Source organism: Ochotona curzoniae, unplaced genomic scaffold, assembly GCF_017591425.1.
Source record: "Ochotona curzoniae isolate NIBS_2020 unplaced genomic scaffold, NIBS_Ocur_1.0 scaffold_3890, whole genome shotgun sequence".
Classification (NCBI taxonomy): Eukaryota; Metazoa; Chordata; class Mammalia; order Lagomorpha; family Ochotonidae; genus Ochotona; species Ochotona curzoniae.
This window is the reverse complement of record NW_024467115.1, coordinates 23,134,236-23,161,223: the sequence shown is the minus strand read 5'-3', so window position 1 is coordinate 23,161,223 and position 26,988 is coordinate 23,134,236. Positions and strand designations below refer to the sequence as shown.

At 40.3% G+C, this 26,988-nt stretch overlaps 1 protein-coding gene across 5 annotated transcripts in view; it reads right to left on the bottom strand.

The window, feature by feature from the left end:
* AIG1 (androgen induced 1) overlaps positions 1-26,988 on the bottom strand; it is a 253,351-nt gene that overhangs the window by 132,999 nt on the left and 93,364 nt on the right. The window lies entirely within an intron of this gene.

Genomic DNA, 26,988 nt, shown 5'->3' with positions numbered 1-26,988 from the left:
CCAAACTGCCTGGATTTAAAAGCTCACGTTGTTGTAGTTGCAGATCTCTAAGCAAATGACTAACTTCCAATACCTCAATTTCATGATTTGTTAAATAGTAATAATAATAATAATAAATAACCCCAGATCATTAGAAGAGTTCAGACTTGTTGAGAACCTTGCACAGTCACTGGTGTGAAGTAAATACTCAAACTGTGTTAGTTATAATGATGTGTTGAATATTAGTGAATGTACAGAAAAGAGACCATGATAACTCTATAAACCAGGTTTACAATTAAGTTGCTAGTACGTTGGGGCCAAAGTTTGCTTCTGTCTCTGTTGCTCCGCTTCCAATACAACTCCCTGCTCATGGTCTGGGAAAGCAGCTGAGGATGGCTCAAGTCCTTGGGTCTCTATAACCACGTGGGAGACCTGGAAGAAGCTTCTTGTTTCAGACCGGCTCAGCTCCGGCCATTTGTGGCCTATTGGGGAGTGAGCCACTGGATGGAAGGATCTCTCTTTCTTTTTGTAAATCTGCCTTTCAAATGTGTGTATGTGTGTATCCTAAAAAACAATTAAGTTGCTAGTTCCTGTCATATCACCATGGCTTTCTAGAGGACACTGACACACAAGGCATGGGTACATCATTAGCCTAGCCCAATCCCATTCTCTCCAAGCCTAGTGAGATGGAATGGAAAGAATCCACAGCTTGTTGCTCTGTGTTAGGAAGAGTAAAGGGCAGAGACCTCTCACCTGGGTAAGAGAAGAGCAGCAGCTGCACCTCTTCAGGGACTTGTGGGTCATGCGTACTTATCATGCCTTTGGGACTATTGCTGACTGTTCCCAAATGTGATCAGGCTCAGAGAGATTGGCTGCCCAGGGGAAAGCCCACAAAATCCTTTAAAAGTACATAAAGCTTAGAACTAATCACAATTTTAAATGTGGTGCTAGCACTGATGCCTGAGGTTTTATTAGGCTGCAATGAAATTCTACATTAGAACGTTTTAAGGCTCTACATTTCAGATGTTTTATGAAACAGCTAGGATCAAAGAACAGTCCACGAAAAGAGGAGCTATTCTAAGGACACTCTACAGCAAGATAGATTGTATAATATAAACTGAGATGAAAAATAAGTTAAGGAGGGAGAGGATGGTCAAAATATCATTTTGGGATGTGTCACATGTGAGAAGTCTGTGGGAAATCCAAGTGGCATATGGAGGAGGTCCAGGACTCAAGTGAGATATAAACGTGCCAATTCTATGGGCTATAGTTAGGAATTACCTCACAGTAGGAAGAAATCCCTCCTGGAGATAGTGTAAGAAAATAATGGAATCCAACACTGGTCCGAAGAGTAGGTAATATTTTCAATATGTTTACTAGAGGAGAAGCTTGCAAGGCAAATGAAACAGTTCCGGCTTTCAGGGAAGGAAGAGAGCTGTCAGCTGGGTCAAAAACTGCCTAGAAAGTCAAGGAAAGTGAGAATTTTAAAAAGTGTCCTTGGAAATTCATTAACATAATAATCATTGGTAACTACTATCAGTTTCACTGGAGCAATGTTGCAAACTTCTGATTCAGAGTGATTTTAAGAGGGATGGAGGATCAGGGAGTGGAGACATCCTAGGTTGACAACATTTTGAAAAAAATGTTTAGAATGAAGGAGAAAGAAGAAAATAGGAACAAGTGGGTTCTGTAGGGATAAATATGTGCTCAAAATTGAGGAGGTGGAAAGGAAGGAATATAATCTTGGATCATTAAGAATAAAAACTTATTCTCATCTACTTGAAAATCAGAGTGACAGACACAGAGAATGATCTGCCATTCACTATTTTACACTTTCCAAATGCCCATGAAAGCCAGAATTGGGCCAGGCTGAAGGCAGAAGCCCAGAATGCCACCTGGATGTCCCCAACCAAGCAATCGAGCCATCATCTGCTGCCTCCCGGGATGCTTCAGCATGAAGCCAGAATGGAAGCATCAAGAATCTGGGATTCAGATTGGCACTTGGATATGGGATGTGTACAACCCAAGCAGTGACTTAACCCACAACACCTGCTCTGACATACACATTTGTCACACAAGTGACTTCTTATCTTTAATTCCAGTCAAAATCAAGCTATTTTCACAAAGATGTCATTCTAATATCCATCCTTTATTACAATAAAATTGGTATGAAATAAAACAATCTCTTCCACGGGTCTCTTGTGTTATGAACTCATAATTTGGCTCCAGATTCAACTTTTCAGTGGCAACAGGTAACTATCCACATGGATCTCTGTGTTCAAACCATATTTTGAGATGCACATTTAAATTTAAGCTTCATCAAGGTCTAAAGACTACAGGTCTCCATAGAAAGGACCAGTTTCCCAAGGAGAAATCATCCTTTTTCTTCCTCTAATTCTTTTAATGTGACACCCAGACATTCACACTCAAAACCACACCACCCTTTCTTGTCACTAGGAAACCCCCCAGGCTTGGCACCCTCCTCTCGGTGGACCCTTGACCACTCTTTTCACCTTCTATCTGTTAAAAGCCCATCCCTTTGTTAAAGCTTACAATGTATGAGTCAGGACATGTCTTTATTCTTCCAACTGGATGTGATTTCCTAGTGTCCACTCACTTATTTTTGCATCCATTGTACCACTAGCTATGGCAGCCACTCACTAACGTTTTGCTGAATTAAAAAAAAAAAAAAATTGGGCCCAGCGCAATAACGTAGTGGCTAAAGTCCTCACCTTGCATGGGCTGGGATCCCATATGGGCACCAGTTCTCATCCTAGTGGCCCTGCTTCCCATTCAGCTCCAGGCCCGTAGCCTGGGAAAGCAGTCGAGGAAGGCCCAAGGCCTTGGGACCCTACACCCGCATGGGAGACCGAGAAGAGGCTCCTGACTCCTGGCTTCAGATTGGCTCAGCTCCAGCTGTTGCGGCTGCTTGGGGAGTGAACCAACAGAACCAATTCTCTTTCTCTCCTCCTCTCTGTATATCTGCCTTTCCAATAAAAATAAATAAATCTTTTTTAAGAAATGCTAATGCATTCTTTAGCTACAAAATGAGTGCTTTGGGTGTATGAATGCTAATAGGCAATACAATGGACATTTAGGAAGCATTTACGTGAAGTACAGACATGAGTTCATAGGAGCATGTAAAAATCATTTTGGTTTGGCAGGAGAAGCATTTCACTATTTATCATGGAATATTTCAAATATACATAGAATGAGAATCACCAGCATGATCAGGAAGCTATCAGCCAGCATTTACTGATGAGCAGCCTTTCCCAATATTTTATTTATGTTTCATCTTCCTTTCTAGAGTATTTAAGGAAAACTCCAAAATCATAATATTTCACTTATACATAGTTCAACAAATATCAGTATCATCTAAAATTTTTGCTTTGTAACTTAATTATATGTAAACTCAAGGAGATTGTTTCCAAGTATTTAATATAATTCAATATCTAGTCTTTGTTAAATGACATCAATTTGTTGCAAACATTTCATTGATTTAATAGCTGCAGTCTATTTTCAAGCAGCTCAGTGAGAAGTACTAACTCCTGATTCTTTTAGTACATGCACTGGAAGAGGTGAAGAAGGAAGAATGTCGATTCCTGAATCACTTCGTTTCGAAGTCTTTTCTGCTCCAGCTATTTTGGATCTTTGTCATTTGTATGTTTTTCAAAGAAAGGGAGGAGAATGATATGGCAAAGGCTGTTTGTCTTACATTATCTCTTATCCCATTCCTCTACGAGAACAAATGCATTAGACTTAAGACACATTTCCTAGGCTCTTGTGCAAGTAAGACGGACTTGTGATCATGCAACATAAGTGTTTTGGGCCATGTCTTTAACTGAAAGGAAATTTGTTCTTGTCTCCCTCTGTACCACTTCATGCTGATGTAACTGCAGATGTGTTGAAATAAGGCATCTACTGCCATGTCTAGAAGATAAGGATGCAACTGGACATAAAAGCCTGGGGCCCAGATGATCTCATGACAAACAGCTGGAGTGTCAATATCAAGCCTGACCGTTTGAAACTACTGTTATTTTCTATCTGTTACAACAGCTGTTCTGGTATCTTATTAAGCTATATGGTAAACTTCAACAATGTTAGGATTCTAGTTTCTAACAACTAAATAAAACTTTCTGCTTCCAAAATTATGGATAATCAAATGTTGTGTGTGTGTTTCCAACTATTATTGGTTGGTTGTCATGCTATCAGTGATTCACTTGAGAATACACCCTGAGGAGCAGCAGAGTTTGCATAGGTCTGGTACCAGCCAAACTTTTTTTTTAAATTGTTGCTAACATTGTATTATGTGATACAATTTTATAGGCATTATGTGATGCAGTTTTATAGGCACTGGGAGTCCCTTTACCCCCTCCCACTACCCTCCCCCCATGGTGGATTCCTCCACCTTGCTGATAACCACAGTTCAAGTTCAGTTGAGATTCCTTCATTGCAAGCATATACCTAACATAAAGTCCAGCAACTTATTGTCCAGATAAGTTCAGTGGCTTCTTGGGGAGACCTTCTCTGGTCTGAAGGTAGAGCTAACAGAGTAAAGTTCTGGTCAGTTAAAAGCCCCAACAAAACATCAGCAACAATATACAATGTTATGGAATTAATTGACATAGTATTGAGTAGACAATATGTTAAAAATAATGCAAGTTCAATTCTTCAAAACACATGGGTTGAGACAGTATCAATGACAGCCAAACTTTTATCTGATTTTTCCTTTGCTACTCCCCAACAGTGATGATGTGTTTAATGTATTACAACTACAATGACACTTAAAAATCTGTAAAATGGGGGAGATACGTTAATCAGGCCATAGATATCAAACTAATGTACACAAGGCTTGGTACAGTGCCCCCCCCATTTATTCACAATTTCAGCTACCCACAGTCAACTGTGGTCTAAAAAATTTTAAAGGAAAATTCCACAAACAATGCATATGTTTTGAAGTGCATGCTGTTGTGAGTAGTGTCAGGAAACTTGCACTGCCTTGTCGCATCCCTTTCAGGACATGAGTGATATATTAATCCAGCAAGCAAATCACACTGCATATGCTACCTGCACATCAGCTGTTTGGTAGCCCTTTCAGTTACCAGAACTATTGTCTGTGATTATTATAGGGCTTGTACTCAGCAGCTTTTACTTAACAATTGTCCATAAGGACAGCAGTAGTATGCAAGCAATTGGGATATGCCAAGGAGATGCTATGACGTGCTTCTTCTACATGAAAAGGTGATAAGACAATCAAATATTTTAGAAAGATCAAACTCATGTACCTTTCATAACATCATATTTTAATAATTGTTCCATTTTCTTATTATTAGTGTCTTATCACATGTAATTTGTAAATTAAACTTGCTAAAATATACATATGTATTGGCAGCACACGTAGTGTGAGATATTATTGGTTCTTTCCAGCATCCAAACCTTGGAATGTATCTCACACGGAGAGAGGACTGCTGTGTATAGCAGTGTTCAGAAGACTAAATCCCTTTCTTTTCACCCTATGCACCCAAGTCACAGGGCCCAACATTTGCAGCTAGTTATCCTTGCTTTAGCCACTCAGATCTCTGGGACTATTCCAAAGAGTTATGAGAAACTGATCAAGAAATTCTTGGGCTTACAACACTAATTTCTTTTTTTTAATTGTTTTTTTATTGTTAGTAACATTGTATTATGTGAAACAGTTTTATAGGTACTGGGATTCTAAAGGCTGTGAAAGAAGCTATCGGAGATGCTTGTGGATGGAGAACACAGGCCTTCTTACAAGCGTTCTATGGCCCATTTAGAGAAGCTTCAACATGCAATATACTCACTAGGTTAACATAAGCTGACACAGCATGCAACCATCAGAGCTCAGAGGGTTTATGTCCAATGCAGAACAAGAGAGGCCCCTGACCTAAAGTCCGAGGTGCTATTCCATGCAGTTCCTCAGGGATCAGGGCTGGCAGTTGCCCACCAGTTTTGTTAACAAGAAATGAAAGGATTAATTGAGAAGCATTTATGGGTGAATCTGCAAGGCATTTGAGAATGTCTCACGTTGGATTCATGATTCTTAAGGCAAGACCTAGGTAGAAAGGACGTGGGGCAATGTAGTCCACTCAGATAAGCATGGGGATGAAGGGGATTAAGTGCAGTAGTCACCACTTATCTGCAGAATCCCTGCAGTCTGAAAACATAGGATAGAACATTCTAGAAATAAGGAATTAATAAATTTTTATCTATGTGCTGTTCTGAAAAACATTATAAAATCCCAAATCCTCAATTCCTTTCTGCTTGGTTTGTGAATCATCTCTTTGTCCTGGATGTCTACACAGTAACACGAACCACCTGCTAATCACTTAGCAGCCATCTTCATTAACATACTGACTGTCACAGTGTCACAGTGCTTTCCTTCAAGTCATCTTTTCTTTACTTACCAATGGCACCAAACAAAGGAGCAGCAATATCAGTATGCTAAAGAGAAGGGCTAGAGTGCTTCCTTCAAATGACAAGGTCAAAGTACAATGCTTAATAAAATAGAAACACATAAAATTACAGTGAAGTTATAACTATTTTATCCTATTGTTATTGTTGTTCATTTCTTACTGTGCCAAATTTATAAACCTCATCATAGATATGTATGCAAAGGAAAAAAAAAGTGTATACTGGCCTAGTACTATCAGTGGTTTCAGTATGCACTTGGGGTCCACAAGAGCTAACAGGGAACAATTTGCAGATAACTTTTGTAAGAATCAATTAATAAGTGATTTCAGTAAGCAATAAATACTTTCAATGTTTTAATGCCAAAAAAAAAAATCAAAATTATTTTGGTCAGAAAAAGATTCATGCCATGAATTATTTTCCTACAGGGGAAAATATAAACTTTTGTTTAGGGAAACATTTGAACTTTTAGGGGATCCTCAAGAGTTATTAGGTTCAAGTTGTCTTTTCCTAAACAATGATGTCTTAGTTACAGGACCAACATCACAGCGGTGGCCCAAACCCACACACAACCTCATCACAGCCATTGTCCAAGCAATATGAACACATGGTGAAACTCACTGAACGGCCAGACGATTATGTTTCATTATAATGATATTTCCAGAAATAAAAGAAATTACACATTAATAAAGCAATGAAACTATGCAGGTAACCATGACGACTGCTACAAATTCAATAACATTTTATGCTCCTGAAAAATTTTTTCTTTCATGCTTTTATTGACAGTAAGATCAAAGAAATTACGAGCAAGACATGCAGCGCATTTATGCTTCATCTGTCTGTGCTTCCAAGGACATTGTGGGCATGCCTGGAGCATTACAACAGCAGTGTCACAGCAACCCCTGACAATGTCCTTCCGGGTTCTTCCACTGCATATTTATCTTGAAAAAGCAGTCAAAGCCTGCAGCTGAGTCCAATGCTTACATTTACTTTCTAAAAAACATATATTACCTTCTAAAAAATGTATTTAATACATTTTGAAAGAGGTAGAGGGAGAGGTGAGAAAGAAGAAGAGGGAAAGGGAGGCAGAGATACATACAGAGAGGTCCTCCAACTGCTGATTCGCTCCACTAACGACCCGAAAAACCAGGACAGGGCCAGGCAGAGGCCAGGAGCCAGGTACTTTATCCTCGTGTTCTACACAAGTGCAGATGGCTAAGCACTACAACTGTTCCCTACTGCTTTCCCAGGAGCATGAGCAGGGATTTGGATCAGAAGCAGAGCATCTGGGAGTTGAGCCAGTTCTCCGAGATGCTGGCATCAAAAGCTGTTGCTACACAACAGCAGCCTCAAGTATATAGTGTTTTTCCATGCATCTGGTCAAAGGACTATTTCTCCGACTTGTGTCTCTTTTCATTTGTTTTCTAAAGCATATTTCTGTTTTTGGATCATCACAAAACAAATGGCTTATCTCTAACAGCATGTCCAGGAGAATTTCTGCAGGCTCTTAACCACCTAAGTCAGATTTCCGGAAATTTAAAAAGACATATAATCTAAGTCACGTAGCTGGCCTTCCAATTTATTCAATCACCGGGGATTTTTCTTTTGTTGCTTCTGATATGCAACAAAAGAGCACAGGTAGAGTGTGTATTTTAAACTTCCTCCCCACTTCCTGGAAATGTGAAAAACAAGTCATCGCTTTTTATCATTTTCCTGAACATTCTCCTATGATTTGATGCATTTCTTTATAGATTAATATGCAGGTCCAAAAAAAAAGTTATCCTGGATGACAGCAAATGAAACAGCAGAAAGCAGCAAAGGCCATCGTCATGTCCCTGGGCAAAGTTCTGACCCTGCCAAATGAGCGCACAGGCCAGAAGCAACACCCCTTTCACTGGGAGCAAACCGAGGGTCACCAGGAGGTGAGACTGTAAGGGAAAATTATCTGTCCTTTGAATCCTGTTACTCAATATGTCCTTGTTTCTGGATCAAGTGAAAGACACAACACAGTCTTTTTTCATCTAAAACACCATCACATTGGTGAGATTTCTACTTGCTTCCTGCTTTCCTGGCAAGTTCTCCTTTTCCTCTGGTTCCATCCTTTGAATCATTTTGCCTCTCAAGAGGACCCATGCCTGTCTCTGTCCTTGTCAGGTCTGACCTCGTGTGGCCCCAGACACTGCTGAGCTTGCCTTCTGGAACAGCCTTTCTTTTTGGATGTTCAGTGGCCTTCTCCCCAAAATACTCTCTATGCCCTGGCAGCAGCATCCCATGTTCCCTTCATATGTCCTCCTCCAGGATGTCTTACAATCTTGTGATCCTACAGTCTTGCAATTGTGATCTTACACTCACAATGCCTGGGTCTTGTCTTGAGAATTGGGTCTCAGCTTTCTTCTATTTCTTGCTGTGTCACTGTTGTCTTATCCATTTATCCCCTCCACCCTGGAGGAGCAAGTTTTCTAAAATGCTCCCCTGATTCCATCACTGATCCTGTCTAAAACTTTTCAAATAACTTCCTTTGCCAGTAGAATGAAGTGGGGTCTCCTTGTCCAGGCCTGACCCTGGGTGATGGCAGCGGCTGTAGTTCTCTAGGCATTGCTAAGGCGGACTCTGCTCTTCCTGCCTCTGCACCTGCTGCTCCCGAGCCATAGCAACCTTTCCTTTCCCATTTCTCTAATGTACATGCCCAATCATCTGACTCATGCATAACTTTACTGCACTTTTTGTTTTCTAAAAGATTAAGTCTTAGTTTGGGTAATGGAGGATTATTCTAGATCTGAGCTCCTGTTTATTCTGCTTAGGACACCTCCAGGATGCCTTCTCTCCTCCCTCCATGTCCAGACATATTCAATTATTTTGAATTCTGTAAACTAAGCAAGAACTGAAATAGTTCCACAAACCATTGTATGGACTCTGCATTTCCAATTTCAACTTCTTAAAACTGGTTACCACGAGTGGACATAGAAGTTAGCGATGAAGATGCCTGCCACCCACATTGAGTTTCAGGGTCTGAGCCTTAGTACTTTTCCCAATTTCAGTTTCCTGTCAACACACACCCTGGGAGGTAGCAATGATGGTTTAAGGTTGGGGTCCTGCCACTCCCCTGAGAGATATGGACTGTGTTCCGAAACCCCACTGTCAGGCTTAACCAGCTCCAGCATTTGGGAAGCAAACCCATGAATAAAAACTCGTATGTATGTGTGTGTGTGTGTGCCTCTCAAATAAACTAAATATAAATAATTAATAACCAATAGAAATAAATAGGTAATTATAAATTAAACATAGATAAATGAAACTTAAAACAGACAAACAAAGCTGGTCTCTGAAACTCTTGAGCTCTGCATCCTTCCTAATTGCTTAATCTCTGTCCCCATTCCTTGACTGGTCGTTCTCCCCCAACAGCAGCAATACCATCACTCAAAGTAGTTCCTTATACCAAGCTATTGAAGACATCTCCTTTGAGGAAATTTCCATCAATGGGATCATATCTTAACTATTCCTGTTCCTCAGTCTGCATGATGACACTGCTTACAGTAGAGCTGTTTATTCTACCCTGCTTTGCAGGTCAGAAAGGAGCCTGTTTTGTTGTCATTCTGTTGAGGAAAGTTATAGGGCCCCAGACAGATTTTGGGTGCTGCTTCTGGGTTGGGTGATGACAGAGACCATACTGGGTCTACCTTCCAAGAGCTGGCAAGATCAAATACAAGTTTTCCAGGAATGCTGGGCTTACAGCACTCTAATTCCCTACCAAACAAAGGTGAGTTCAGCAGGATAATGAAGATTTGGAGTTTTCTATACTCACATCTAACTATACAACTTGAGATTATCTAAACAAGCATGAGCCTTATCCAAATTCATTACAAAGTTATGATCGTATGACATCAGAGTAACCTTTTGAACATGGCTTTTCCCTCTTCGTGGCCAACAGATTCCTTCCTTCCTTCCTTCCTACATAAAACAGTGACGCTCACAGTCTGTTATTCTAACACAGTATGAGTATGCTGCTTTCCGCTGGCCAGCTCAAGGCACACACAAGCCAATAGAGATCCAAAGGGTGACAGTCATTGCCCCTCAAATGTCAGCATGGAGTATTCCAAGGAGCCCAAGATCCTCCCACCAAATCTATTTCCCTTCTAACACCATCGTAAGACCAATTGATTCAACAATTTATTGTCTCAATGTTCTTTACAGCTACAATTTTCAAATATATAGTCTATTTTGTATCATTGCAAATGTGTAATAATTCAGCTCCAAAGTATAACAAAGAAAGGTTCTGAGCTAGCCTCAAAAATTAAGGACCACTTCCATGACAAACATTTTCTGGGAAAACAGGTTTCTCATTCCAAATAACTTGCCTATGATGGAACTTTGGAAACCCAAACTTACTTGTGCTGTAGAGTTGTCCAAAATACACTAGTATGATACAATGAAAACTTCACCTTTACCATGCCACCTTGGGTTTTTTTTAGATGTCTGTTTAGGGGCAAGCATTTGGTACAAGAGTTAAGTTGCCGCTTGGGACCTCTGCATTCCAGACTGGAGAGCCTATGCCTGAGTCCTGGCTCTGCTTTCACTTGTAGCTTCCTGCTAAAGCACACCCAGAAAACAGTCAGGTTCCTGCCAAGCATGTGGCTCCATACTCCTGGCTTCAGCCTGAGCCAACCCTAGCTGTTGCAGGCATTTGGGAAGGAACTAACAAATGAGAGACCTCTGTTTTTCTCTCTGTGTGTTTCTCTGTCTCTGTCTCTCAGTCTGTCTTTCTCTGTCTCTCTCTCTTTCACATACACACATAGACATACCTTTTAAAATGTTTCTAAGTAACTTAAAATCAAATGCTTTGTGCCCTTCCTTACTGCCTGCCTGACCTCCTCTGCCCTCCCTTCCTTGTTTCTCATGCTTCCCACCCTTCTGTTTCCTTCCTATATTTCCCAAGCACTATTTCCGAGAATCCTCAATAGCCAACCTTCTTCTGCCATGGAAGCTCCCAAAAATGTGTTAAAGTCACTACTCACCTCACCGCAACCCTGCTTATAAGATTTATGCAAAAGTAACAGGATGCAAGCAAATAAAATAAAACTTTACAAATCCCACTGACAAGTAAAAACTCTTTCTGTAGGAAACAGAGTTACAGAAAAGATTTATATTTTGTTTCCTATATCTCAAAGGAGACCCATATCCTCTGTTAACTGCAGGTCCTAATTAGTTACAGACCACTGAGCCCCATAAACATTTTCAAGGATTACTGATAACTGACACATGCATTATGCTTTTTAATATTTTAATAGATGGTAACATTAATTCGTTTTTCCAAGAATCTTGAGCTAGTGCCAGTATTTTATTCCAGTAGGAACCAATTCACAAATACCACCTCATAACCAACCCATAAGAGTTAAGTTTGCCTGGTTACACACATTTACGTGGGTTTGTCTCGCTGCCATAACCTCCATTCAACTAAGTTCCAGGCATCACCAGGCTGGCTTACTTCTTTGTATTCTTTCCCCAACCAGTTTCCTGGAGTGCCAAGGTGCCTGAGAGACCAATGAATTCAAAGGTCCTATGTCTGGCTTTCAATCATGTAAAGCAGCGTTAAAAAATGCTCCTTTGAGATGGATGTGTGGGTCCAGATAGTGTGTTGGTCCCCCTGCTAGACTGAATGAATCAGAACAGCCGAGCATGTGGCCCACGCCAGCCAGGGCTGACCACTGCTAATGAAACTTTAATGGTAAGAATATGGAGAGGCATCATCCGACCTCTACAGAGGGCACTGGCTTTTAAAGAAACAGATTTTCAGTGGTGGCTAGACTTCTTTCAACCCTGTATGCTAGTATGAATATGCATGAAGATGGTATGGAACCTCTTGGAGAGAACATACACAAATGAGAAGCTCTGAAACAAAGGAAGCAAAGTCCTGGGATGCTGTGGGAATAGGTTCAGAAAGCCCCAACCCACAGTAACAGAAGGAAAGTCCACCTGATTACACCCTGATTAACTGGAAGAACTCCACCCAGAGTACAGAATGAAATTTCTCACTGGAAAATATTTATAATTCATACACCTCCCCATAAATAATCCTGCAGGATTCTAAAATATCAGGACAGAGATTCTGAAGATAGCTTAAAAGTAAAGATGTTATCTGGTTATACCGAAGCTCTCTCTGCGTCCCTCCTATCTAAACAGTGGGAGCAGGGAAGAAAACTGTCTCCGGCAATCAGAGCTCAGTGGTCTGGGTCTTCTCTAATCCTCCTCAGGGTCCCTGTCATTTCTGATTCATGATATTAGATATACTACCAAGATCCATATGGTTAATACTCTCTGTGGCACTTTCACTTCTTTATCACACCCTGTTTGGGCTTCTTCAAATTCTTATGTTGAAATCCTAACCCCCAAGATGATTCCAGTAGGGAGTGGATCCTGTGAAAGTGATTGAGTCATGAGGGTGGATCTCTCAAGAACGGGATTAATGCCTTGATAACTAATCTGAGATCCTCTGACTCTGCAGCCTCAGAGGACACAAAGATTATTCAGCCCTCATGTAGAAGATGACCCTCACCGGAACCTGACCATGCTGCTATGCTGGCAACTCCCCAGCCCATACAATTATGAGGATTAACTGTATATTATTTGCAGGCCACTGAGTTTGTAGGCGTTTGTTATAGAAGCTTGAATAGACTGAGATATTCCTGTCTTAGTTAAGAAACTGAGTAATATATTTGAAAATATACTGAAAATCAGTCCCATTAATACCAGAGGGCTCTAGAGTTGGACTGAAAAATGTTGAGAGAAACTTGCTTTCCAATTTGAAGCATTTAAAAGTGGGTTTAAAAAAGATTTATTTTTGTTTGAAAATCAGATTTGGTGACAGAAGGAAAGACAGAGAGAAAGATCTTCAATCTGTTGGTTCGTTCTCCAAATGGTTGCAATGGCTGGGGCCACACTGATCTGAAGCAAGGTGCCAGGAGCTTCTTTCAGGACTCCTACATGGATGCAGGGACCCAAGGCTTTGGGACATCCTCCGCTGCTTTCCCAGGCCACAAGCAGGGAGCTGGATCAGCAGTAGAGCAGCCAGGACACAAAACAAGTGCCCATTTGGGATGTCAGCACTTGGAGGAGGAGGATTAGCTAGTTGAGCCAATGCACTGGCCCCATTAAAAGTGTTTTTTAAATGTATGATATTGTAATTTAAAGAAAATCACCTCCAAGACAGACTAATAAGATAATGAAATCTATTTCCTGTGCTAGAACTTGTCAGGCAAACTTATAAAACACAGGTGAGTAGGGGAAAAAGCTCAACAGTAAATAATTTATATGACCCTTAGGAAAAACTACTGAAAAATCACAATTGGCTTCAATAAATCACTGCATGGAAAAACCGTTGTGGCAAACATATTACTGGTTTCATTGCAAGTTATGATATAAAATGTGAACACTTGTGCAGACAATTATAATCTACAATTTTATTGGAGTTGCCTGTATGATTTACCTAACTTGACAAAATGTTTTCATTTTAGGGATTCCAATTTAAACTAACAGAAATATCAAATTGCTCACTAAAAAATTTCAGAAGTAAAAAACAATATTCTGGGAAGTTGCTGTTGACAGCATGTTCTCCTGATCCTGCAGATGTATATTTTTCAGAATTATTTAATGAAGATGATCAGAATTTAAAAATAAGGGTGGCTGGAAGCCTTTGACAGTCTCCTTAGAGAATTCTAAAGGGTAATGGTCCTCTTATTTCTTTTTGTTTTTTTTTTTTAATGCAGAATCTGATTCTCTAGACAGTTCACTTAAGAGAACATAGAAGTTCTTCCCCAATGCTCTTTTGCTATTCTATTTTTTCTGTCCCCAAACTGGATAGTCTCCACTTCACTGGAGCTGTGGAATGACAGTCCCAGGAAGGGAAGCAGTGAGGACCTTCCAAAAGTCACAGAACCTGACTTCCACAGACAGTGAGAACACAGCTTCATTTATCCAGATTCTGAGATGTCAGTCAGCTCACCAGCATTGAGAAGCACAGTCAGGTGACATCGGACACCAATACACATCAGTGAAACTGGAGAACCGCTTAGGAGCCACAGGAATCGGCATCAATTTGTGCATCTAAATAATAACAGTTCATGCTGAGATAAAGAATTGCTCACTTCCTGGGCCCTAAATGTGATGAGCTTGAATTGAATCAATTGGCAATTTACAATGAGAGAGAGAGAGAGAGACCGACTTCCTGGTTCTCCTTTCCTCTATGCACTGCCCCCAACACTACCTCTTCAACTCTGCTTGCCACTCATCCTTCATTTTAAACTCCCAGATTCCTCAAAATAAAAAGTATCCTTTGAGCATTTCCCTTTCCTTTGTCAACTGTCTGAAAATAAACAAAAAATCAACAACATCAAATGCCAATTGTCTCCATTACCTAAACTTTCCAATCTGTTACTAAGTGCAGTTAATCAAATCGAGAACAAACATCCCTCCTCATGTATGCTAAAAAATTCACTGTAATCTTACACCAAACTAAAGGGACAGATTTGGACAATGCTGCCAATGCCCTTCTCTAAATCACTTGTGAAATGGCACTTCTTACAGGCCCATATTTCATTAACTTAGCCAGACTCTACTCCAAGGTCATTTCCAAATGCTCTCTGTGTGCAGAGCAGCGTGGGGGGAACAGCACCAGCATGGCATCGGCTCAATCCTGTCGTCATGACAGGAGCAAGCTTGCTGCAGAACAGCCGCCTTGCTGCACATCAGAAGGGTGCGTGCGGAGTGTGCCAGGAAAACTGTATGACCCGAAGTGTTCCAGAAACTCAGGTCATAACATCTTTCAATTACCCACTCTCCTTACAGAAGGTTGATTTTCACATTTTTGTGTGAATGTCATATTCACGCAGTGTGAAAAAGCAGGTTAAAAAGTGTGGTAAGTGAGTCTGTGCATATGTCTTCAATTGACTGTGGTGCTGAGTGCCAGACGTCAGCTAGGCCCATCACACTGTAGGTCTGTGTAGAAGCCTAACTTGGAGGAATGTAGTTGCTATAGCTGCAAATTAAACAAATAAATGAGACACCATGGAATGCAGCAAAATATCTGTGGTCTGATTAGTTCACATTTGCCATATGTGTGAATATGAGCAGTCAAATTCTGGGTGTAAAGCCCTTTCCAGTAGGTGCAACTGAAGAAAAGGCTTTTTAGAAAATAAAGAAGCTTTGAATTCCTGGTTCAAGGATAAATATCTTACATTTTATATACACTTTTTAAAGAGTCTCATTCACTTTTACAGTTAGGAGTATCTGCAAATTCAGTGTTCCTAAAAATACAAGATTTCTACCAGGGCATTTTTCCCCTTGAGGCTTTTGAGTTTGCTACTAATTTGCTATTTGTCATTTGACAATAAGATCAGACGGTGAGCTGTAGGAAGATTTGTTTTGTTGTATTTTCTTGCACAAGGCTGATGTTTATTAGGCCTGCTGTGTGGATGGCACCATGTGGTTGATACCATGTGATGTGCTTCCATGGTCAACCCCAAAAATTCCTACAACAAGCTACGTTTCCCACTCATGGAGAAAGTTAAGATGAATTGGAGTTAAGAGCTCTGTTCTCCTGAACCTCTTCAATCATTTACACTAGGCTGTATTCACAAAACAGGACAACCAGGTCTGTATTGATTTATTGGGACCTACAGAAAGTTAACCTGAAAGAAAACAAGTGGAATAAAACAGACACTGTGTATGTAGTGATGGTAGCCACACAGGAAGGCAAAGGAGGGTTTGCTCCCATCAATCATTCAAGGCTGACATGGAGTCAGTCTTTCTACACGAGACAGCAGCAACAAGAGCAGCCAACAACAGATTGCTAGCTCCGTCACAAAATCAAAGAAATGCCTGTATTTGATAAGGATAAAAGGGGTTGAATTTTAGGAAAACAATCCCACCACTCTCACCAAAGGATTTTTTCTTGCACCAAGGTTAAAACTAATATTAATGAGATCATAGTATGCAAGCTAATTCTCTGGATTCAAACAGAGCTGGTTAAAAAATAAGAAAGAGAAATCATCCTTGCATAAATTAACAAGGAAAATAACTTGTTTTTATCAACAAGATAGCATTTATCCTAATGAGATATGGCTGAGGAAATATAATAATGCATGCTTAACGGTTTCTCTGTAATTAGTCATCAAAGGCACTAAGGAGAGGTCCAAAGGTTCAGAGAGGTCAGGTAGCTAGTGATCTACTTCCAACTTGGCCATTCATGAGATGTGTGAACTTGAACAACTTACTATGCTGGACACTGTAGGTCAGCAAATACAGTTAGTTTGAATGGAGAAAACTGATCCTGGATGTAAGTTAACAAGCTTGACAAAGATGCTATAGGGTTCTAGAATGGATTACTAAATGCCTAGAGTATGAAACCCAGAAAATTAAGTGGTGATCATAAAAAACTAACTTAGGGTCACTTAATGAAAATTATCTTATTTCCTTTCTAAACAATGCAGCCAGATGGGGAGATTAAGGGAATGTGACAGAATTGTGCAATCAATGATTTATTCATTCATCCCTAAAAAAAAAAAATCCCATTCTCTAAGGGCTACTATGAGTCAAGCACTCAGGCATTGAGCCAGGTGATAGGAACACACAAAGGAAGCTAGGATCATTGGCCTTGCCCTCAGAGATCATGTAGTAAAAATCTGCAAACAAAGCACAGTGGATACTGAAGTCAGATGTACACATTGAGGAAAGAGATTCAAGCAAGGGACAGTCAAGGGACAGGTAACAGACACCTGAGCAGGTGATGTAAGGGAGTGTGTTGCATTTATGAGAATAAGCAAGGTTTTGACAGAAATATGAAGGCTTGGTATATCTTCAGTTCTGGAGAGCAGATATAAGGGACAGGGTAGGTGTGGCTGCCTGTGTTAACAGATTATGAAGGAACAACACTGAAAACTGAGATAAATTTCACCTTGAGAAGAGGCCTACATGGGCTCAGGAAAGTTAGCCAAGACTTCAGTGTACCATAAAGGAGCACGCAGCCTGGGGACAAATTCAGGAGTTCATTTTTTAATGGGATTTTAATTTTTTTGAAAACTTCGCTTGAGAGACAGAGAAAAAAAGAGAGAAGACAAGAGATAGAGAGGGAGAACTAGCTGCCAGTTCACTCCCCAGGTGAGATGAGCGATGATGAGAGCCTGAATTAAAACAGAAATGACAGAGATTGTATGGCTGGAACAGATTCAGCGGTTGCTGTGGAGTTATAACTGATGGCCCTTGTCATCTAACCATGGAGGGAAACATCCTGCCAATCCTTAAGAGGAACAAGGAGACGCAGAAGAGTCAATGCTGTGAGTTTTTATCAAGGTTTTTGTCTCAAGGCCCCCATCTCAATACAGAGGATGATGCCGCACAGGGGCAGAAAGCACAGACTAGAGAATGGCCCCTTCGATGCACATCATGGGATGATGTAATTGTCAAGAGAGATCCACTCAGAAGAGAACAGCAGAAGAAATGGAGGTTCTTGCAGACAGGAAGAAAGGAGTGGGCCAGTGCACATGAGGAATTAAATAAGAGACTTGGTTCCATATGAGAACCTTTCCTACACCTGGAGATCACTCCATGGTTGTGGTCAGCTGCTGAGGCTGGTACTCTGAAAGGTAAGGATGCACAAGGTAGTTCAGAAGCTTGAGGTGCAGCATAGTATATGAACCACATGACTCTGGGAACCACAAGTCTAAGACTCAGGAATTCTGTGGTTCCATAATAGAAAATGCAGCTTCTACCGTTTCTCGGCCTTTTGGCTAAGATCAAGTGTAGAAAATGCAGTTTCTTTCCACTTCTACTTTCTTTGGCAGCAACACTGACATGTGCTGAGGCTATATAAGTAGGAACTTTTGCCAAGGAGTTTGGAGCTGTGGCTAATGGATCATTTATCTGTCTGCTGCAAAGAAGTAAAGCTAGGTCCTGGGACAACACCTGCCAGCCTGCCTCCACCCTCCCACTAAATATGACGGCCTAAGGGCAAATAAATGCAAAGCATATGAATTAAGTTTGCTTTGGAAGAGCTGCAGATTTAAGCATTAGGAAAGAAAATGCTTGAGTAACCACACTTTGGGTTTTGCTAACCCCAAAATATCTGAATGTAACTTACAGACCTTTTGATGAACTAGTCCTGGGCCTGCTCGTCTTTTAACATAAAGAAAAAAAAGAGAGAGAGAGAGAGAGAGGAGAGTACAGCCCAAATAACTAGATTGGCTTTGAATTCTACCTTTGCATGGAAAATTAGCTCTACACAGCACACACGGGTTTCTGTTGTCGTAAATCTTCTTAACATATTGTTGTCAAGAGGGATGTTCAGCATACAGGTTGAAATGCCCACACACCACATTGGAGTGCCTGGGTTCTATTTAGCTCACTTCAGCTTCCTGCTAATAGAGACCATGAAAGGAAGAAGTGATGATTTAAGTAACAGGGTCCCTGTGGCTCACGTAGGAGACCCAGGTTAAACTCCTACTTCTGTAACCCAGCAGATGAGTATCAGTCTGTCTCTCTGTTTCTCTCTGCTCTTTCCCCTTCAATAAACACACACATACTTAAAAAATAAGAAGAAGAAGGAGAAAGAAACAAGCATTGCCTGTCATTCTTCCAAATACTCAGATACAATAATACTGGTAATGAGTAGCATTTCAGTGTGCTGGATATGAGCTATTATTTATCTGACTTTAGCTTCAGGTGACCAGGGATGTGTTCTCTGAACCCAAGGCCGGGCTCTTATAGACAACAGCTGCAGCAAAATATATACAAAATAGGCCACCTGGGACGGACAGTGGTATTCTGCTACAGGGCAGACAGGAGTAAAGAGGGCAGTGAGTGGTCACTGAGGAAGGAATAAAAGACCTGGCCTTGCAGTTCATGTCAGGGGAGGAGAGAACATAAGGGAGGGAAAATAGGGAATAGGAGAAGTCAATATATATTGAAACATCCTCAAAAAGATAGCAGAAAAGAAGGAATTATAAGATATGTGTATTTTGACGCAAAAAGTTTGAAATTCATGCATGACTTTTCCATAATATGCATTTTTCATGAATACAGTAGAATTCCCAATACACATAGATTTTGAATTTTTTTTGCACCAAAATGAGTATCTTTCGATTTCTTTTCATCTTGCTATATTTCAACTCATTCTGTCTCTTTTTTTTCCTGTTGGTATCTCTCTTTTGTTTGTCCATGATATAATCCCTCTTTCTCTTCTCTTGTCCATTCACCAGCCCATTTCTCCTCTCTCCTATCATCTTCTTATCTTCCAGTCTTCTTTTTTTCCTTTCAGTTTCATCTCTTTACTTCACAAATAGCTTACAGTTTACTCAAGCATCCAAGAACATATTTTCTTCACTCTGCAATATATCTGGTTCAAATAAAAATAAAACAATTGGCAATGATTTAAATTGAACACCTTCCCATTTGTTACTCTTTCAAACAGAATAATCAAATCTTGATGTCAAAATGCAGATCTGTAAACTATAACACAGAAAATTGGACCTGGTGGAACTAAAGATCACACATGAAAATTCAAAATAGAAAAAGATTCCATTTTTTTTTTTATTGGAAAGGGGGATATACAGAGAGGAGAGACAGAGAGGAAGATCTTCCGTCCGATGATTCACTCCCCAAGGGAGCGCAACGGGCCGATACTATGCCGATCCGAAGCCAGGAGCCTCTTCCGGGTCTCCCACGCGGGTGCAGGTTCCCAAAGCTTTGGGCCGTCCTCGACTGCTTTCCCAGGCCACAGGCAGGGAGCTGGAAGGGAAGCGGGGCTGCCGGGATTAGAACCGGCGCCCATATGGGATCCCGGGCGTGCAAGGCGAGGGCTTTAACCACTTGCGCCACCGCGCCGGGCCCAAGATTCAATATTTTAAAAGCTTACACACAAGAAGAGGATGCAGCAACTCTGAAAATATCTGCCTCCATGTAAATTTCCTTCTTTTGCCTAAGTTTCAGAGTCTTATTTATTTTGGAGTCTTACTGAGAGATTCAATTGACAGACCTACAAGAAAAGCCTAAGAAATTCCTGACTTTTTTTTTCCAGTTTCTTATTTTTATTTTTGGAATTTCCATACCTTTTTGTTACTTTAGAAATTGAGAAGGCCAGTTTTATCCTACATAGTGTTTCTTACAGTGAAGCAAACAAAAGTTTACTTTGGGAAACACGTAGTGTCTGGGTGACACACATTCCGCAAGCAATGAAATACACAATCAGTGGACCCAGAACTGAGCATGTTCCATGAGTCAAGCTCTTCCAGTCAAAGCCAAGGTCCTGTAAGCCAGCGGACACCACAGGGGCTTTTCTTGTCTTTTCTTCTGGGAAGGACAGATGGACAAAATTGTTTAGTGATTACCAAATGTCAAAATAATGTTGAACAGAATAAATGAATACCTAGCTTAAAGTTCTCTTGAGACGCAGTTACAATTGCTTCTCGGCTTTTTGGCTAAGAACATGTGTAGTTACAACTTGGCTCTAGAGCAACTGGCAAATCAAACACGATTTACATGGGAATGAAGAACCTCCACTGTGACTTCAAGATGATCAAGATACTGCCTTCTTAAAGATCTGTGGTAACAATAATAGTAACAGCCTCATCCACCGCTGCTTGCCCTGTCCATCAATTAGGTCTCTAAAAAGTCAAGTCACTGCCTCATTGTTCTTTTCCCTGATAGAGCGTCACTCATGGACAGTCTGCAATCTCTGTAGAGTTTAGATATTTACATTTCCATTGCTTCTAATATCTCTTCTTTTGACAATGCTTTTAAAATTATCATCTGCAGAAGTTTCAGGTTTTCACATTTGTAGTAAAGACACAGGCCACAGTCTTGACACTGATGCCACTGGCCACAGTGCAGAGTCCCTTGGGACTGTTTTGGAGATCTGTGCAACTGCCTTCCTACCAGCCTTGCACAATCTCCAACACACCAGTCGCATCCTTTAGAACTGAATGTGTTTGCATCTGGCATGTGATTCAGTGGTTAAGATGACATTTGGGGTCTGTATCCATATTGAAGTGTCTAGATTTGAGTCTCAGCTCTTTCTAATTCCAGCTTCTTGATACTGTGCATTCTGGGAGATAATAAGCGATGACTCAAATACTTGGTTTTTGACACCCACCTGGAAAACCTAGATTGAGTTTGGGCTCCTGGATTTGGCCTGGCTCAGTCCTGCCTACTGCTGGCATTTTAAAAATTTCATAGAAACCCCGACATACTCAACCAGCAAATGTTTGTATTTCTGTCACCCTATAACCTTACCATATCCAGTTGAGTATTTCATATAGTATAGGCTTTCAATCAATGTTTGTTGGATTGAATCAAATCAAAGTTCAGCCTCCACACACTATAGCTCACATTCCGTCTACCATAGCTACACAGGCCATTCTTCACCATATTTTGCAAATAGATTCATTTGCTGGCACCATTCCTGATCAACAGCGGACTCAGGACAGAAAGTGTTAGGAGGACATGAATATAAACATGATATTGTTCCATGTGTCAAAAACAAACACACAAATATGCTTTTAATCATAAGCATTTAGCGAATGTGCAATGGGTGTGACATGCTGTATAAGCTGCTGGGAATATAGAGATATAGGGCTGCAAAGAAACACGGTCTTTGGTTTTGGATACTGAACCAGCTCCACTGAAATGTACTATATTTTGCGTTTATATTTTATTATAATGAATTAAAACTCTTCCCTCTATATCTTTCCCTCCTTTCTTGCTATTTTCATGCAGCCTAAGGAGATTCCATGTTACTGTTCAACTCATCAATGTACTCATTTCCTCTTCTCTTCCTCAAATAAAATCTAGTATTGGCCACTGAGAGAAAGGATAATAGAAAATAATAGTAGATAATAGAAAAGACAGAAGACTTGCCATTAGTTCCAATCAAGCCTAACTTCTGGTGACAGTAGTATAAATCAGAATGAAAGGCCTAGAGTTTTAGATCCTCTGAGTTCTCTAATCGTTGCTTTTTAGCATTTTTGTGTGGGGCAGCTGAATGCTGCAAGACACATCTGAACTGATGCTGCCTGAAACCCCTACCCAGAAATTTTGTTGAGACTATTCAAACGATGAATAAGATTCTACATGAAAAATACAGGATATTCTCTCTTAGAATAGTTTTTTTAAAGATTTCTTTATTTTTATTGGAAAGTCAGATTTACAGAGTGAAGGAGAGACAGAGAGAAAGATCTCCCCTCCATTGGTTCACTCCTGAAGAGGCCACAATGGCAGAGATGAGCCAATTCCGACTCCAGGATCCAGGAGCTTCTTCCAGGTCGCCCATGCAGGTGCAGTGTTCAAAGGCTATGGACTGTCCTCAACTACTTTTCCAGGCCACAAGCAGGGAGCTAGGTAGGAAGTGGAGCAGCTGGGACACAAACCGGAGCCCACATGGGATCCAGGCACATGCAAGGCAAGAACTTTAGCCACTAGGCTTACTATACCATGCCCTGTCTTGGAATCTCTTAATAATAAAAAGCAATGACTGTGCACATGCATTTTCCAAGTTTCCTACTCTGATTCCTCAATATCCCCACACATCAGCCATGGGCAGACTCAAGCCTGTCTCCTGTCCTTCACCGACTGATAAGTGACAGGCACATCACTGAGATGCCCCACATACATTCTGCTGTGTATTGCTACCTTGACACTTCAGTGAAGGCACTATCCCACTGGTTCTGTCTGCCTCTCTTCCCTCACTTTCTTCTCTACTTGCTTAGCTGAACTTGATCCCAGGCAGTTTCTCCTATATGTTGGACCCTACTGGGTATGGCAATGGACAGGTCATCCCATCTCTAGGAAGTAGCAGTGCAACAAATGCTTAATTTTATGACTCTTTTAATGTGATTTTCATGGTCATGTTGGCGTGATTCCTAAATAAGTAGCGGACTAACTCCCCTACCTACAACCCAGATGGACAGGCCTGCTGGGCCACAATCATTCACAAAAATATTGAAAAGTTACAACTAAGTGAATTGTTTTGCTTCTCACTGCCAGATTTTTTCTTTTTTTTTTTTTTCGCGACAAAGCAGACAAAAAAAAGAGAGACTGGACAGTGGCAGCACTGCAGTATAGCAGGTAAAGGTGCCACCTGTGAGGCTGGCATCCCATATGAGCACTGGTTCATGTCTCTGTCTCAGCTGTTCCACTTCTGATTTGCCCCTCTGCTGATGCACTAGGAAAAGCAATGAGAGATGACCCAAATGCTTGATCCTACACTGTCCACTATTTACACTGGACAATAGATATTTCTGGCTCCTGGATTTGGCCTGGTAGAGCCCCAGCTATTGATGTCTTTTGGAGAATGAACCAGTGGATAGAAGATCTCTTTCTGTCTTTTCTCTGTGTAGTCTGACTTATAAATAAGTGAAGAAATCTTTTTAAAAAGAGAGGATGAATATATGATTGTACATATATTAAAAGAGATGTATTTATAAATTTTAAATCAAACATTAAGTTATTTAATTAATGCAACTATAAACATTGATAATAAAATTTGTCTTTCCTTTATTTTGACAAAACATCTTTCTGCCTTCATTTCAGCATATTTGCAACATCTACTGTTGGGCCTGGCATGATAGCCTAGGCTAGATCCTTGCCTACATGCACCAGGATCCCATATGGGCCCCGGTTGTGTCCCAGATGTACCACTTCCCATCCAGCTTCCTGATTGTGGCCTGGGAAAGCAGTCAAGCATGGCCCAAAGCCTCGGGACCATACTTCCAAAATGGGAGTCAGGAAGAGGCTCCTGGATCCTAGCTTCAGATTGGATCAGCTCAAACTGTTGTGAGCACTTGGAGAATGAACCAGCAGATGGAAGATCTTTCTTCCTTTATCTCCTTCTCTCTGTAGATCTACCCTTCAATAAAATAAATAAATTTTATATTTCTAAAAATATACAAATCATCACAAAATTTGATATATACTGAAAATAATAATCTGAAACAGTAATTGAAAATAAAATGTAAACAAAAAGCACATATTTTAAGCAAGATTTATGCATTAAAATAAAATTTTGAGTTGATTAATTTTTATACACTTACAATGTTAAGCATTGAAAATAATCTAAGATAGCTTAAAAGAAATATAAATTATAAGTAATTAGTAAGTCTTTAACTGAAATTGAAACAAAGTTAAAAATATTTAATTAATTTTCTGAAATTTCAGAGAATTTATTAACCAATTCTAAGTTATAACTCTAGCACTGAATGTTCATTTCTCTCTTTTTTTAAAGATTTATTTTTTATTGAAAAGTCAGATATACAGAGAGGAGGAAAGAAAGAGAGGAAGATCTTCCATCCGATGATTCACTCCCCCAAGTGACCACAATGGCCAGAGCTCCAGAGCCAGGAGCCAGGAGCAGCTTCTGGATCTCCCGCGTGGGTGTAGGGTCTCAAGGCCTTGGGCCATCCTTGACTGCTTTCACAGGTCATAAGCAGAGAGCAGCATGGGAAGCAGGGATGCCAGGATTAGAATTATCACCCATATGAGATCCTGGTGCATTCAAGGCGAGCACTTGGTAGCTGGGGCCTGAATGTTCATATTTCAATGGCCAATCTAAAGACTCAGCATCATGTCTTATGAATATTGTGTCTACACTTACAGATACACATAAATTTGGGAATTACAAACTATCTTGTAAACTATTCTTTGGCCATCATCTATAATTTCTTTTGTTGGCAATACTGCAAGTATGAATTGGAACAAGAAAAGCAAAGTAGCAGTCATGTACATTTGCTAGGAAATAAAATTTATCATGGAATAATCTATTAAGCTCATTTAACTTGGTAGATTTGACATTAATTAACTTATCTTCTCCCTTTCATAAGTATTTGTATTGTTCAATTCCTCCTTGGATTTCTAAGTGATGCTTGTCTCCAAGATTAAGAACTGTAACCCATCAAAGTGAATCAAGGGAAAGCTAAGAGAGTCAAGGCCAAGTTCTAATAACTACACACATGCTTAATAAGCCATTTGTTTTAAGCATTAAAAATTTAAAGCCAGGATCTGAAAAGGTTGCGATTGATTCTCTGGCTGAATGTAACACAGAGAACTGTGTAGTCTAGGGATGTAAACAATAGACCAGGCAATCCAAGACTGTACTTTTGTAGCACGTAATATAATGGTTTCTTCTCAGCTAAGGCCCTCCTAAAATCATGAAAAAACAACATATTATTTCACTTTCAGCAGCAGACAAGAACGGCAGATGTCTCCCTTTTCTGGTACACCTGAGTTTGAACCTAACTGAAAGTTACCTCAACAACATGACCATTCCTCCTCTTGGGAGATCACACCACAGTGGTGTCTCTCGTTTGTACCACAGTGCGCCAGTTTGGTGATGAAAGCCTGCTCCTCTTTGACAATGCTTTTCAGTTTGGTGTCTGGAAAAGGAATTTACAAAATCCAGCTCTGCTTTCAGGAGTCAAGAATGCCCTGAAAACTTTTTCTTAAAAATATCTAACAATTGCTTTCTCTCAGCCTTAAACTATGCCACATACTTTGAAACTAAATTTCAGAGTAAGCTAAGAAGTGTTTCTTCTGAATTTTGATTTACAATTGTAAAAGCTATTACAATGTCACAATTTCTATTAAGTATGTATGCTTTGCTTCAGACAAAAATATGAACTTGTAAGAACAATACATATATATTTGAGGACAGACAGAACTGGATTCAGGATCCTTTTTCATCCTCCTTTAGACAAAGGATGAGGGGATTATATAACCTTGCTGAGGTTTGGGTTTTTCACCTGTAAGTGAGCTAATATTCATGACTCCTGATTCATTGTGCCATTGTGGATATTACACCATCTAATCACTGCAGAATGCCTAGAACATCACAGATTCTGAAAATATAACAGTTATTAGGATTGACAAGCAAGAATTGTGGAAGTCGGCCATACTGAGTTCCCTCATCAATGTAATAAATATGTATTGATCCTAGCAACAGACAGCTGGGAAAATGCTTAGCATTCAAAGGCTGCTGTTTTGTACCAGGAGTTTAGCATTTTTGTAGAGATACAGACATGCCTAAGAGAGATACAAAAGTGTTGTGTAAGCACAAATAAAGGAACAGCTACCTCTGCATGGGGAGTTGGGAAAAGCTTCTTAATGAAGATAGCAGCTATGCTAGCAGGATGAAGAGGAATTTGCCAGGAAAGAATGAGAAGGGCATTTGGGACAGAAGACTGCAGAGACCTGGGGCTGCTCACACTCAAGAAAAGGAAAAAAATTGGAAAGAGCAGAGAAACCACATCAGGCGCTTCAGATGGCTGGACTGAAGCAACCAGACCAGAGGATGTGTCTGAAATCAGAACGGAGGTGCCATGCTAATCCCTTCACTCTATAGCCCTAATTAAACACAAAGAAAATCCTGGTGCTCTGAGGGCTGTCATTTTTGACAAGTTGGCTTAAGAAAGGTTTGATCAAAGCCCCTCAGGGCAGGAATGTTTGTTTGTTAGTACACATCATTTTCTTAAAATATACCAGAATTTGGGGGCAGATGAGAGATTGTTATTTTAGCCCTGAGACTTGTGATTTCCAATGCTTTCT